The following is a 15,858-nucleotide window of genomic DNA, read 5'->3' on the forward strand; positions in this document are numbered from 1 at the left end:
CAAAGAAAAGCAGGTTTTGCAATCCTAGTCTCTGATAAAACAGGCTTTAAGCCAACAAAGATTTAAAAAAGACAAAGAAGAGCATTACATAATGGTAAAGGGATCAATGCAAAGAGAAGAGCTAACTATCCTAAATATATATGGACCCAATACAGGAGCACCCAGATTCATAAAACAACTTCTTAGAGACCTACAAAGAGATGTAGACTCCCACACAATAATAATGGGAGACTTTAACACTCCACTGTCAATAATAGAGAAATCAACAAGCATATTCAGGACCTGAACTTAGCTCTGGACCAAGCGGATCTCATAGATATCTACAGAACTCTCCAACCCAAATCAACAGAATATATATTCTTCTCAGCACCACATAGCACTTGTTCTAAAATCGATGACATAATTAGAAGTAAAACACTACTCAGCAAATGCAAAGGAATGGAAATCATAACATGCACCCTCCCAGACCACAGTGCAATCAATATAGAACTCAGAATTTAAAAACTCACTCAAAACCACACAATTACATGGAAACTGAACAACCTTCTCTGGAATGACTACTGGGTAACTAACAAAATTAAGGCAGAAATAACAAAGCTCTTTGAAACCAATGAGAACAAAGGACAATGTACCAGAATCTCTGAAACACAGCTAAAGGAGTATTTAGAAGGAAATTTATAGCACTAAATGCCCACATCAGAAAGCGGGAAAGATCTAAAATTGACATCCTAACATCACAATTAAAATAACTAGAGAAACAAGAGCAAACAAATTCAAAAGCTATCAAAGACAAGATCAGAGCAGAAATGAAAGAGAGAGAGACCTGAAAAGCCCTTCAAAAAATCAATGAATCCAGGAGCTGGTTTTATGAAAAGGTTAACAAAATAGATAGACCACTAGCCAGAATAATAAAGAAGAAAAGAGAGAAGAATCAAAGAGATACAATAAAAAATGATAAAAGGGATATCACCACTGATCACACAGAGATATAAACTACCATCAAAGGATACTATAAACACCTCGATGCAAATAAACTAGAAAATCTAGAAGAAATGGATAAATTCCTGGACATATAATCCCTCCCAAGACTAAACCAGGAAGACGTCAAATCTCTGAATAGGCCATTAATAAGTTCTGAAATTTAGGCAGTAATTATTAGCCTACCAACCAAAAAGAACCCAGGACCAGACTGATTCACAGCCAAATTCTACCAGAGGTACAAAGAGGAGATGGTACCATTCCCTCCGAAACTATTCCAAACAATAGAAAAGAAAGACTCCTCTTTAACTCATTTTATGAGGCCAGCATCCTGATACCAAAACCTGGCAGAGTCAACAAAAAAAGAAAATTTCAGGCCAAATCCCTGATGACATCAATGCAAAAACCCTCAAAATACTGGCAAACCTAATCCGGCGGCACATTAAAAAGCTTATCCACCACAATGAATTCAGCTTCATCCCTGGCAGGCAAGGCTGGTTCAATATACACAAACCAATAAATATAATACATCACATAAATAGAACCAATGACAAAAACCACATGATTATCTCAATAGATGCAGAAAAGGCCTTCAATAAATTCAACACCCCTTTATGCTAAAAACTCTCAATAAACTAGGTATTGATGGAACGTATCTCAAAATAATAAGAGCTATTTATGACAAACCCATAGCCAATATCATATTAAATGGGCAAAAGCTGGAAGCATTCTGTTTGAAAACTGGCACAAGACAAGAATACCCTCTCTCGCCACTCACTTCAACATAGTGTTGGAAGTTCTGGTCAGAGCAATCAGGCAACAGAAAGAAATAAAGGGTATTCATATAGGAAGAGAGGAAGTCACATTGTCTCTGCTTGCAGACAACATGATTGTATATTTAGAAAACCCCATCGTCTCAGCCCAAAAACTCCTTAAGCTGATAAACGACTTCAGCAAAGTCTCAGGATACAAAATCAATGTGCAGAAATCACAAGCATTCCTATACACAAATAATAGACAAGCAGAGAGCCAAATCATGAGTGAACTCCCATTCACAGTTGCTACAAAAAATAAAAAAAATAAAATAAAATAAAATAAAATACCTAGGAATACAATTTGCAAGGGACATGAAGGACCTCTTAAGGAGAACTACAAACCACTGCTCAAGCAAATAAGAGGACAGAAACAAATGGAAAAACTTTCCTTGGTCATGGATAGGAATAATCAATATCGTGAAAATGGCCATACTGCCCAAAGTAATTTATGGATTCAATGCTATTCCCATCAAGCTACCACTGACTTTCTTCACATAATTATAAAAAGCTACTTTAAATTTCATTTGGAACCAAAACAGATCCCATATAGCCAAGACAATCCTAAGCAAAAAGAACAAAGCTGGAGGCATCATGCTACCTGACTTCAAACTATACTACAAGGCTACAGTAACCAAAACAACATAGTACTGGTACCAAAACAGATATACAGACCAATGGAACAGAACAGAGGCCTCAGAAATAACATCACACATCTACAGCCATCTGATCTTTGACAAACCTGACAAAAACAAGAAATGGGGAAAAGATTCACTATTTAATAAGTCATGATGGGAAAACTGACTAGCCATATGCATAAAACTGAAACTGGACCCCTTCCTTCCACCTTATACAAAAATTAACTCAAGATAGATTAAAGACTTAAATGTAAAACCTAAAACTATAAAAACCCTAGAAGAAAACCTAGGCAATACCATTCAGGACATAGGCATAGGCAAAGACTTCATGACTAAAACACCAAAAGCAATGGCAACAAAAGCCAAAAGTGACAAATGCAATCTAATTAAACTAAAGAGCTTCTGCACAGCAAAATAAAAATATCATCAGAGTGAACAGGCAACTTATAGAATGGGAGAAATTTTTTGCAATCTATCCAGCTGACAAAGGTCTAATATCCAGAATCTATGAGGAACTTAAACAAATTTACAAGAAAAAAACAACCCCATGAAAAAGTTGGTGAAAGATATGAACAGACACTTCTCAAAAGAAGACATTTATGCAGCCAACAAACATATGAGAAACAGCTCATCATCACTGTTCATTAAAGAAATGCAAATCAAAATTAGAAAATGAGATACCATCTCACGCCAGTTAGAGTGATGATCATTAAAAAGTCTGGAAGCAACAGATGCTGGCAAGGATGTGGAGAAATAGGAAGAATTTTACAGTCCTGGTGGGAGTGTAAGTCAGTTCAAACATGGAAGACCGCGTGGCAATTCCTCAAGGATCTAGTACCAGAAATATCATTTGACCCAGCAATCCCATTACTGGGTATATACCCGAAGGATTATAAATCATTTTACTATAAAGACATATGCACACATATGTTTATTGCAGCACTGTTCACAAGAGCAAAGACTTGGAACCAACCCAAATGCTTATCAATGATAGACTGGGTAACAAATCATGCTTCATATAAACCACAGAATACTATGCGGCCATAAAAAAAGATGAGTTCATGTCCTTTGCAGGAACATATATGAAGCTGGAAACGATCATCCTCAGCAAAGTAACACAGGAACAGAAAACCAAACACCACATGTACTCACTCATAAGTGGGAGTTGAACAATGAGAACACATGGACACAGGGAGGGGAACATCACACACCAGGGCCTGTCAGCAGGTGGGGGGAAAGGGGAGGGAGAGCATTAGGACAAATACCTAATGCAGGCAGGGCTTAAAACCTAGGTGACTGGTTGATAGGTGCAGCAAACCACCATGGCACATGTATACTTATGTAACAAACCTGCATATTCAGCACATGTATCCCAGAACGTAAAGTAAAATAAAAAAATGTATTCCCTAAAAAATGTCTTGAAATAATTACCAATCCAGTAGGAATGAGCACCCTTAGAGACCCAGATTGGGATCCCTAACTCTTCTTCTCCCCAAAGGAATGAGGGCCTGTTCATCAAATGGCTGATTTCAGGGCTAGAATTGTTTTCATACTGAATACAAGAAGAACAACTATATGCCAATAAGTTGGAAAATCTAGAAGAAATGGACAAATTCCTAGGCACATACAACCTACCAAGATTGAACCAGTAGAAATCCAAAACCTCAGCAGACCAATAACAAATGATGAGATTCAAGTCATAATAAAAAGTCTCTCAGGTTAAAACAAAACAAAACAAAACAAAATGAACAAACGAACGAAAGAAAGAAAAGAAAGAAAGAAAAAAAGAAAGAAAGAAAGAAGAAAGGGAGAAAAAAGAAGAAAGAAAGAAGAAAGAAAGAAAAAAAGAAGAAAGAAAGAAAAGAAAGAAGAAAGAAAGAAGAAAGAAAGAAAAGAAAGAAGAAAGAAGAAAGAAGAAAGAAAAGAAGGAAGAAAGAAAGAAAGAAAAGAAGAAAGAAAAGAAAGAAAGAAAGAGAGAGAAAGAAAGAAAGAAAAAGAAAGAAAGAAAGAAAGAAAGAAAGAAAGAAAGAAAGAAAGAAAGAAAGAAAGAAAGAGAAAGAGAGAGAGAAAGAAAGAAAGAAAGAAGCAAGCCTGGGACCCTATGGCTTAATTGCTGAATTCCACCAAACATTTAAAGAACTAATATCAATCCTACTCAACCTCTCCAGAAAAAAAAGGAGGGAATACTTCCAAAACCAATCTATGAGGCCAGTATTACCCTGATACCTAAACCAGGCAAAGACACATCAAAAAATAAATGAAAGAAGGGAGGGAGGGAGGAAGGAAGGAAGGGAGGGAGGGAGGGAGGGAGGAAAATATGGTCCAGTATCTCCGATGAATATTAATATAAAAATTCTCAACAAAATGCTAGCAAAATGAATTCAACAATACATTAGAAAGGTCATTCATCATGACCAAGTAAGGTTTATTCCTGAGACCCAAGATGGTTCAACATACACAAATCAATGTGATACATCAATATCAACAGAATGAAGGATAAAAACCTTATGATCATTTCAATGGATGCTGAAAAAGCATTTGATAAAATTCAACATCCCTTCATGATAAAAACTCTCAAAAAACTAGGGATAGAAGGAACATATCTCAACATCATAAAAGCCATATGCAGCAGACCCACAGCTTGTATCATACTGAATGGGGAAAAACTGAATGCCTTTCCTCTAAGATCTGTAACACAACCAGGATGCCCACTGTCGCCTCTGTTACTCAACATAGTACTGGAAGTCCTAGGTAGATCAATCAGTCAAAACAAAGATGTAAAGGGCTTCCAAATTTGAAAGGAGTCAAATTATCCTTGTTTGCAGATGATATGACCTTATAGCTGGAAAAACCTAAAGATTCTACCAAAAACTATTAGAATTTATAAACAAGTTCAATAAAATTACAGGATAGAAAATTAACATACAAAAATCTGTAGCATTTCTTTTTTTCAAGTCAAGCTATTTAATCATCCAAAAGACTCCTTCTGTGGTAAGAGGAGGTGAGCACCCTGAGCTCTCAATTCCTAGCACTCTGTGTGCTGATGTAGTTCTGGAGAAGTGATATCACCTCTGACTGCTGGCTCATGTTGGTGACTTTGCCCTGAAAGCAGCCTTTCTTCCCTACTCCTTTGCCTTCTAGAACCTCATCCACCCTTGGCTCCAGGGTTTCCATGGTCTCAGGTGGCCCTGCCAGTAAAAAGAACCTAGCACCTTTCTCATCACCCATGATTAAGAACAGGAAGGAATCCTCTGACCCAATCTCATTGGCAACGATATTCATGAACTATGAATCACCCTCCTTCCTGTGTAATATGACCACATCCCCCTAGTCTGGGTCAGTCCTGAGGCTATGGGCAAGGTGCACAGCTGAGTCTCTGAGCAGATTCAGGTTGTTCTGCAGGAGCTTGGTGTAGTTCTGGAGCTTTTTCTTTTTTTAATTTAATTAAATTAATTAACTAACTTATTTATTTATTTATTTATTTTTGAGACAGAGTCTCTGTCGCCCAGGCTGGAGTGCAGTGGTGTGATCTCGGCTTACTGCAGCTCCGCCTCCTGGGTTCACACCATTCTCCTGCCTCAGCCTCACAAGTAGCTGGGACTACAGGCACTTGCCACACGCCTGGCTAAGTTTTTGTATTTTTAGTAGAGACAGGGTTTCACTGTGTTAGCCAGGATGGTCTCGATCTCCTGATCTCGTGATCCACCCGCCTCAGCCTCCCAAAGTGCTGGGATTACAGGTGTGAGCCACCGCTCTCGGCCACGTTCTGGAGCTTTTTCACTGCTTCCGTGTGATCCTCTGCTCCACACTTAAGCAGAGTGATTCAGTGCTTTTTCAGTTTCATGACTTCTCTTCATCCACTTCAGCATCTGGTTCCCAGCCAGAAATATCAGGTTGATTTTATTCCTTTTCCTCTTCTCGGTGCCTAGAATCTTAGTAACTGGAAGGTCACGGAGATTGCTCATGGGGATCCCACAGCACGTGTTGAAATCAACACGCTTGATGGTAACAATTCCAATGGGCCCAGCATGATCATCTGGCAGACCCCAGCCTCTCACCTGCTCCACCTCAGGATCATTCAGGCTCAGTTCTCATACTTTCTTGAGCAGCTGATCTCTGATATTTTTACTGACACTCTTTTCAGTGGCAGTTATTTTCTCTGCATTCACAGAGGGGCTTTCCAGTTCCATCACACTCCAAAATCTCCCTAACTGCCATGATGTTGTTTTTAACTCAGACAGATAATCAGCAACTGCTGTGATGAGATGCTGCCCTTAATGCTGCTGCATGTGGTCAAACCTCCACTCCCAGTCTACCCAGACCAGGACCTGGCTTCCAGGATCCAGGGGTGTCTGTGTGAAATGATCAGCCTGGGCTCCCGAGCAGGTCACTCCCAGCAGAGATGTCATTGATTGTACCACCATCATCAGGCTGTCTTCCACCCTCAGGGAAAAGCAGCATGTCTTGCAGCACCGTATGAAAACTGCCCAGCACTTATTTCTTGCCATTGCTCCCTTCTGTCTGCAGCTCTGTGGGACCACAGGAGATTATGGGTGGTGGTGGACTCCTGGGCATTGCTATTCTGCTGATACCAGAACACCATCATGGCCATCTCTCAGGCATCAGTAGTGTTTCTATATGCCAACAGTGAACAATCTGAAAAAGATATTAAAAAGTAATCTCATTTACAATAGCCACACATAAAATTAAATACCTAGGAATGAACCAAAGAAGTTAAATATCTCTATAATGAAAACTATAAAACACTGATGAATGAAATTGATGAGATCACCAAAAAATGAAAAAATATTCCTAGTTCATGGATTGGAAGAATCAATATTGCTAAAATGTCCATACTACCCAAAGCAATCTACATATTCAGTGAAATCCCTATAAAAATACCAATGACATTCTTCACAGAAATATGATCCTAAAATTTATACAGAACCACAAAGACCCAGAATAGCCAAAGCTATCCTAAGCAAAAAGAACAAAAGTGGAGGAATCACATCACCTGACTTTAAATCATACTATAGAGCTGTTGTAACCAAAACAGCATCATACTGGCATAAAAGCAGATACACAGACCAATGGAACAGTATAGATAACCCAGAAGCAAATCCACACACCAACAGTGAACTCATTTGTGACAAAGGTGCCAAGAACATGCACTGGGGAAAACACGGTCTTTATAAATACTCCACAAGCACAAGCAACCAAAGCAAAAAATGGACAAATGGGATTACATCAAGTTTAAAAGCTTTTGCACAACAAAAGATACAATCAACCAAGTGAATAGACACCCCTAAGAATGGGAGAAAATATTTGCAAACTACCCATCTGACAAGGGATTAATAACCAGGATTTATAAGGAGCTCAAAGAACTCTACCGGAGAAAATCTAGTAATTCCAGTCAAAAATGGGCAAAATATTTGAATAGGCATTTCTCAAGAGAAGACATACATATTGCAAAGAGGCATATGAAAACGTGCTCAACATCACTGATCATTAGAGAAATGCAAATCAAAACTACAATGAGATCATCTTACCACAGTTTAAATGGCTTATATCCAAAAGTCAGGTAATAACAAATGCTGGTTAGGATGTGTACACTGTTTGGTGTGAATGTAAATTAGTACAACCACTATGTAGAACAGTTTTCAGGCTCCTCAGAAGATAAAAAATATTTAACTACCATATGATCCAGAAATCCCAGTGCTTGGTATATACCCAAAAGAAAGAAAATCAGTATATCAAAGAGATATCTGCATGCCTATGTTTGTTGCAGCAGTGTTTACAAGAGCTAAGATTTGGAAGCAACGTAAGTGTTCATCGACAGATGAATGGGTAAAGAACATGTGGTACGTAGACACAATGCAGTACTATTCAGCCATAAAAAAAGAATGAAATCCAGTCATTTGCAACAACATGGATGGAACTGTAGATAGATCATTACATTAAGTGAAATAAGCCAGGCACAGAAAAACAAATGTTTCATGTTCTCATTTACTTGTGGAATCTAAAACTCAAAACAATTGAACTCATGGAGATAAAGAGTAGAAGAATGGTTACCAAAGGCTGGGAAGGGTATTGGGGGCATGTTGGGGAGGTGGGGATGTTTTATGGGTACAAGTAATAAATAGAAAGAATGAATAAGAACTACTATTTGATAGCACAACAGGGTGACTATAGTCAATAATAACTTAACTGTACATTTTAAAACAACTTAAAGGGTGTGATTGAATTGTTTGTAACTCGAAGGATAAATGCTTGAGGGGATGGATATTTCTTTCTTTTTTTTTTTTCCCCCCATAAAACATGGATATTTTATTCCAGCTCTAGGAAACGGAAAAAAAAAAAAAACAGAGGGAAACACATCTTTCCACACACCATTCTAATTTAACTGACATTAGTCTGGGAACGCTAGAGCAGAAATATATGTTTATATGTATAAATATGTATGTCTTTATACATACATATATGTATTTTCAGATTTTAATCTCACTGGAGTTCATGTCTTCATTTTTTTTTTTAAATGCCCTTAAAGGTCATCAAATGCAAGCTAATACTTCTACCTAAGTCTCCTCATCAATCATTTAATATTGTTTGCATTGCATTCAGTTTGTCTGTTAACCACTTATGTAATTTATCAAATTGCACATTTGGATATGTAAGGGAAAAACTTGATTTAAGTAATACTCTATGTATCAGTTACCCATTACATGATTTTTTTCATCATTATTTGCAACGTCACACATCTTGTAGTTTTCTATGTAGTCTCTGTATGCAGTCTACTTCAGCTTCTAGTGCTGTACATATCTATATCTTCTGGGTGGGACTGCCCGTGATCCATGAGCTTGGGGTCAGGCATAAACTGTGTTGCACCTGAAGTGAATTCTGATTTGGTTTTCACTTCAGAGCTGAGTTCTGTTGGCAAGGGCACTGAGTGCTTCAAGACGTCAGTTGTTTTTGCAGGTATTTCTATTTCAACAGAGAATCCTAGCTTAGTTTTTTCTTTATGTTTAGGGAGTGACTCTTCTTTGCTGCTTTTTGTCCACAGTGATTTAACTGCTCCAAAAATTTGCTGGCTTATAGCATATATCTTTTTCCCTGTTACCTTAGCAATTATTATGGACTGAACTGAGTAACAAACAGTTGCTCCTAAAGTGGCCAGTCCCAGAGGATAAGTAATTTTCTTAAACTTGGAACCTTTTCTCGCTGAAACCAAGCCCACCAATCCTGAAACTGTAATAACTCCCATTTTCGGAAGAAAGTCTCGAGGAGGATTCTTCAGATAGACATAAGCATCTTTTCCAAATTGTGCTGTATCCATTATCCCATTTTTCACAAAGACATAAACACCCTTGCACCAGCCAATATAACAACCAGTTACAGTCTGGATGGAAGCAAAGCCCATTTGTAAATGACCAGGCTGCTCTTCAACATATTTAGACTGAAGCGGTGGTGCAGTATATATGGGGAGCTGCTCTGGTTTCACTAGCTGCTTTTTGGATTCCTCTTCTTTGACTGTATGTACACTTACAGATGCATATATCAGACCTGCAGGCATGGTTGTCAGTTTTTCCATCCTGATGGCCGCCATGTCTACGACCCTTTCCACCAAGGTTGAGGGGATGGATATTTCATTCTCCATGATGTGCTTATTTCACATTGCATGCCTGTATCACATCTCATGTAAACAATAAATACATACCTCTACTATGTGCCCACAATTTTTTTCCCAAACTATTGCATTTATTATAAACAAGGGTGCAGACCATAGACTCTCAGAAACACAACAGATACGAAGCTGAGACAGCTTTGGTGAAACAATAACTGAGAGACAGGGAACACCAAGGTATTCATGTCTGCCATCCAGGGCCCTACACCCCATCTTTGGTCCAGATGGCCCCTTGGCCCAGGTGTCCCTTCTGCCAGAACACACTGGACTGGGGTTCAGAAGTTGCATATTCTATGAGGTTGGTGTCAGTAGAAGCAGGGACTCACAGTCGCCAGGTTGTCCCTCTCCTCCTGGCCAATTTCCCTCCATAACCCAGGGGTTTCAGTCTCACATCAATTATCACATTTTAAAACAGAAAACAGGCAAAATGTTTGGTTAAAATAAAATGAAAACACTGCAGGGAAGAGATCTGAGTGTGCTGGTGGACAGACCACCTTGTTCACCTGTGGGAAGGGCAGGGCCAGCAAGGGCAAGAGAGCTCCCTTTGGGTAACTAGGCTCTGTGTGTGGCCCTCCAGGTGGTCCTAGGGAGGATGCAGGGACAGGGACAGTCCAGGTAGACAGCTATCAGGTAAATAAGGCTCTGTCTGAGGTGTTCTGGCATCAGGAGGCTGCCTGACCCCCAATGGGCATGACACAGGCTCCAGGGAGCAATGGGACATCTGCCCAAAGGATCAAAGCCCAACTTGGTCAGATCCCAAGCTTCACCTGCATCATATTCCTGGCTCTGCAAAGGGTACCCCCAACTCTGGGGACAAACCTTGCCCTTGGGCAGCAGCTGGCTACGTTGCCAAAACCAGGACACATCGATATCATACTCACAGAAAGCTACACCATCCTGGTGTGACAGGCCACACTTGCTCACCCTAGGGTAAGCTGGAAAAGAACTCCAGATATGCCCTGGAGAGCCCCCCATCTCTCAGGGGCCACCTCGCAGGGTGCTCCCCACCCCATTCTTTGAGTTTGGCTTGAGATTTTAGTAAGCATAATTTCAGATGAGGAAGAGAAGAAAGTCTGGTCCCAGCCCACTCTGGCAAGGATCGTTCCCCACCTCATCAGCATCAGAGGAAGCCACATATACAGGCAGGACACACACAGCACACACGGGGCATAAGGAACTATGCCTGCACACCACTCACACACACACAACATAACCTAGTGGCAGCCAGAGAGGCCAGGGAACACTCAGGGAGCCGCCTTCGGGGCATCTATGTAGGCTGTAAGGAGGGGTTGTAAGGAGGCTGGCTTGTAGGGTATGGCACGGTTGCTCCTCTGGCCAGGGTCTCATGGTAGGCTGGTGGGCCCATGGACTGGGCCGAGTAATGTGGTGGGTACTGTGTTGGGTAGGGTGCTGCTGGCATCCCTGGCTGGGGAAGCATGGGGTAGTAGCCCTGGTAGCTCGATCCAGGGTAGCTGGGTGGCACACTTGGAGGCTGAGTGTAAGGGGCGTGCACCACAGTGGTGAACGTGGTCAGTGTCACATCTTGTATAGGCAGCAGCAGGAGCAGGTGAAGCAGATGATGATGATGACAGACAGCACAAAGATGGTCAGGCTGATGGCCACCCATAGCTCTGAATCCCATGTTAGCCTCTGCCTTCACCCAGGTGCCTCCTGCACCCCTGGACTTCCCCTCTTTCCATCATGGGCCACTCAGTTTCAATTTTCTCTCCTTTCAGAGAAAAGGAAAGCAAATCTCCTCCTGCAAAATTAAAAAAATAATAATACAAGGAAAGTATTAGGCGGGGTGCGGTGGCTCATGCCTGTAATCTCAGCACTTTTGGAGGCCAAGACAGGCAGATTACTTGAGGTCAGGAGTTAGAGACCAGCCTGGCCAACTTGGAGAAACTCCATCTCTACTAAAAGTACAAAAATTAGCTGGGCATGGTGGCAGGTACCTGTAATCCTAGCTACTTGGGAGGCTGGGGCAGGAGAATCGCTTGAACTTGGGAGGCGGAGGTTGTAGTGAGCCAAGATTGGACCACTGCACTCCAGCCTGGGCAACAGAGTAAGACTCTGTCTCAAAAAAAAAAAAAAGTATCAAAGACCACTGGGTCATGTCAAAGAGACTCAGAAGGCAATTTGATGAAAATCTCACAGGCCAAATATGGGACAATCTGAATATCAATAAAAATCATAACTGCAATGAACTGTAAGCATAAAATATGTCTCACACAAAGATTTCATATTGATATTTGCAAAAAAGTAATGTTCCTGTTGGTTGAATTGTGTCTCCAAAAAACATTCATATGTTGAAGTTTGGCTCAGTAGCGCATGCCTATAGTCCCAGCTGCTCAAAAGGCTGAAGCAGGAGGATAAAGTTCAGAGGTTCAAGGCCGTAGTGAGTTATAATCATGCCTGTGAATAGCCACTACACACTAGCCTGAGCAACATACTGAAACTCTGTCTCCAAAAAAAGAGTCCAAATGTTGAAGTCCTAACCTTCAAAACCTGAATGTGACAATAATTAAAGTTAGGATTTTTGAAATGGTAATTAAAATAAAATGAGAAGCATGTTAGTAGAAGCCTTGATTCCTTTGAAGTGACTATTGGTAGAAATATAGACATTAAAATGATTTTGGCGAAGGCTCAGAAGGAAAAGAGAAGAACTGTAAAGAGAGAAAGCTTCTGTCATCTTATGGAATATATCATCATGAACATCATATGGTAAAAATACGAATGTTTAAGGTTCTCCTGGTGCGGTCTCAAACAGAAATGAGAAACATGTTATTGGAAACGGGAGGAAAGGTTATTCTTGTTATAAAGTAGCAAAGAACTTGGACAAATTGTGTTCTAGTGTTTGGTGAAAAGTAGAATTTATAAGTGATGAATGAATATTTAGCTGAGTAGATTTCTAAGTCAAGTGTCAAAGACCTGACCTGGCTTCTTTTTGCTGCTTTATAGTAAAATGTGAGAGAAAGAATTAATTTGAGGAATGACTTGTTAAGTAAAAAGGGACCAGACTTGAAGATTTGGGAAATTCTCATCCTATTCATATTGCAAAACTTAGAAAGTGTGTTCTGGAGAGAACATCAAGGATATGGCTGGAAAACAATTTACTAAAGATATTACATGTGCAATTCATAGATCCAATGAACAGCTCAGCAGAATCCAGGAATAGAAAGGCAGTTGTCTAGGAAATATATGTGGACGACTCTCTTGTCTGATTTTGTACCTTCTTTGAATTGCACAGGAGGCCCAAAAGGGTTTTGAGAATTTTGTACCAGCAGAAATGCTGCTAACTTGGACTGAAGGGGACAGAGATGGGTAAAATGAAGGAAGGCTGTTGGACTTCTGGAATTCTACAGAATGGGCCAATAGAGCTATCCAGCTGTAAACATGTCTTATCCTTCAAGAAAAGACAAGAATAACCCAAAGGTAGATCAGAGGTCAGCAGGGCTGTCACTTCTCCCTTGGGCTCAAAGGCACAGGCCCAGGGAATGTAACCGTATCCTCCAGATTTCATCTAGCCAGGCATCTGCATGTGAGTGCCAGAGGGTGTGTGTCTGTTTTCTAGGGCTGAGGTGGGTAAGGCTGCTTTCCAGAGCTGAGAAGGCTTGGCCACCATGTGGGTGGGCTCAGAGGACAAAACACTGAGCCAAAGAAATTTGTTCTTGAGCCTTAAAATCTAATGGAATTTTCCCTGTTCAGGTTTGAATTTGCTTGCAACCCATGATCCTTTTTTTTTTTTTTCTCATTTTTTCACCTTGAAATAGGAATTTCTATCCTATGCCTGTTCTACTATTGTATTTTTAAAGCAGATAACTTGTCTGGTTTTACAGGTTTTCAGACGGAGAAGAATTTTGCCTCAGGATGAATCATACCTCAAGTCACTCATATCTGATTTAGATGATATTTATATAAGATTTTGGTGCTGAAATGTGGGGTGCTACTTTAAAAATATAGAAGTGCCTTTTGCATTGGGTAATATGTAGATGCTGATAGAGTTTTGAGGAACAGAGGGAAGACAGTGTGAAGGCACAGGGAGAAGATTGCAGGGGCCTTTGAAAACAGTATGCTGAGAATAGATAGGACTCAAGGACAGTATCTCCAACTGAACTTTTAATGAACTCCTGTAGGCGCCAAGAAGGCGGGTACATAAGAAAGAATATAAAAACAAGGTACTGAGTAGAAGGTTACATGTGGGAAAAGAAAGTTTGTTTTGCATTGCATTCTTTCTGCTGACCTGAGGTTTATGGAGTATAAATAAAGTGAGGCGGAGGCTCTGAGCGCGGCCGCCATGTTCTCTGTGTGTCTTTGTCTTTGTGTGTGTTCTTTCATTCTCCACCACCCCCGGTGCGGCCCCCAACAAGTGGCGCAGTGAGCAGGGTCAGCACGGGTGAGTAGGGGAGAACAAGAAGGGGAACCCCCTAGGAGCGGGTAAGGCTCAGATATTGTTAAGGGGAACCTTCTTAAGCTTTCATTATGGGAATTCCATCTCTCTGGCCTCAGAATATTTATGGCTGTTTCAAGGACTGTTGCTGTCTATGGGAGTAGAAGTGAAAGAAAAAGACTTTGAAGCGATTGTTTGCCCATGTTGAATAACATTGTTACTGGTTTCAGTATCAGACTAAAGTGCAGCTGAATCGGAAAAAATGGTTACAGGTAGTAAAAGCTTTGCTTAGAGCTCTCCAGTTAGGGGATATTATGCCTCTAAAATTGTAGACCTTGTGTAACTCTATCACTCAGACATTAGAGTTACTTGAGACTGATTCGGAGTGTGGTAATGTAGCCACAGGAGGAAAGGTATCTGAGGATTTGGAAAAATAAAATAAAATAAAATAAATCTGAAATGGAGCCCATTTGTGCCAGGGTAGCAAAAGGGGGAGAAGAGAAAAAGCCAGCTCTTCCTTCTTTTAAGGGAAATTCTGACATGCAGTGTATTATGGAAATGCTTCAACAAATATTACAGATACATTCTTCTAATTCACCTTTGTGAGCTTTCCCTGTTTCTTTTCCTTCCGCCCTGTTAAAAGAGAATTTTCCAGTGCCTCCAACCCCCGGGCTTCCTTATCTTTACCTTTGTTTGGCAAAGTTTTCTCAGTGCCTTGCCCGCCACTGGGGGAGGGAGAAAAGGAAAAGATTTAAAAAAAAAAAAAAATTTTAAGGAGCTGGACCTGTTTCCAATTATTTGTGCTTCTTTTGCTCCTAATGCTTAGTTTTCAAATGGTGGCAATAATGTCCAATTTAATGCCTTACAAATTAAATTTTTAAAAAGAAATGAAAGCTGCCATTTCTAACTATGAACCCCTATCCTTGGACTTCTTGATATTTTTTCATCAGAAAATTTGATACTTTCTATAGACCGGAAGACTTTGGGGAAGGCTTTTCTTGATCGTTCTCAGTGGTTACAATTGCACAGCTGGTAAATGAACAAGGCGCATGTACAGGCTAGAAAAAATGTTATGTGTGATCCCCCAGGAGCCACTGAGGAACAACTCACAGGCACGGGCCAATATGCTACTCTTAGTGCTCAGGCTGGTCTAGAAGATGTTGCCCTTACTCAAATCAAGACTTTGTTTTTAAGGGCCTAAAATAAGGTAGAGATAACAGGAAAATCTTCCCTTTCCTCTGTGAAGATTTTACGGGGCACAAATGAACAATATTCAGATTTCGTAGCCCGTCTTCAGGATGCTGTCTTGAAAATTGTGGGTGCTGACCTTGCTTCAAAAATTTTGTTACAAACATTGTC

The 15,858-nt window shown here is 40.3% G+C and overlaps 3 pseudogenes; all 3 read right to left on the reverse strand.

Annotated features, from left to right (window-relative positions):
• Nucleotides 1-4,763: 4,763 nt before the first annotated feature.
• The window catches only part of LOC103232194 (alanyl-tRNA editing protein Aarsd1-like), a 107,422-nt pseudogene continuing 96,327 nt past the window's right edge, over nt 4,764-15,858 (reverse strand).
• LOC103232193 (MICOS complex subunit MIC27 pseudogene) lies at nt 8,928-10,458 on the reverse strand (annotated as a pseudogene).
• On the reverse strand, nt 11,024-11,630 carry LOC103232945 (uncharacterized; annotated as a pseudogene).

The sequence above is a fragment of the Chlorocebus sabaeus genome, chromosome X (assembly GCF_047675955.1).
Source record: "Chlorocebus sabaeus isolate Y175 chromosome X, mChlSab1.0.hap1, whole genome shotgun sequence".
NCBI classification, from domain to species: domain Eukaryota; kingdom Metazoa; phylum Chordata; class Mammalia; order Primates; family Cercopithecidae; genus Chlorocebus; species Chlorocebus sabaeus.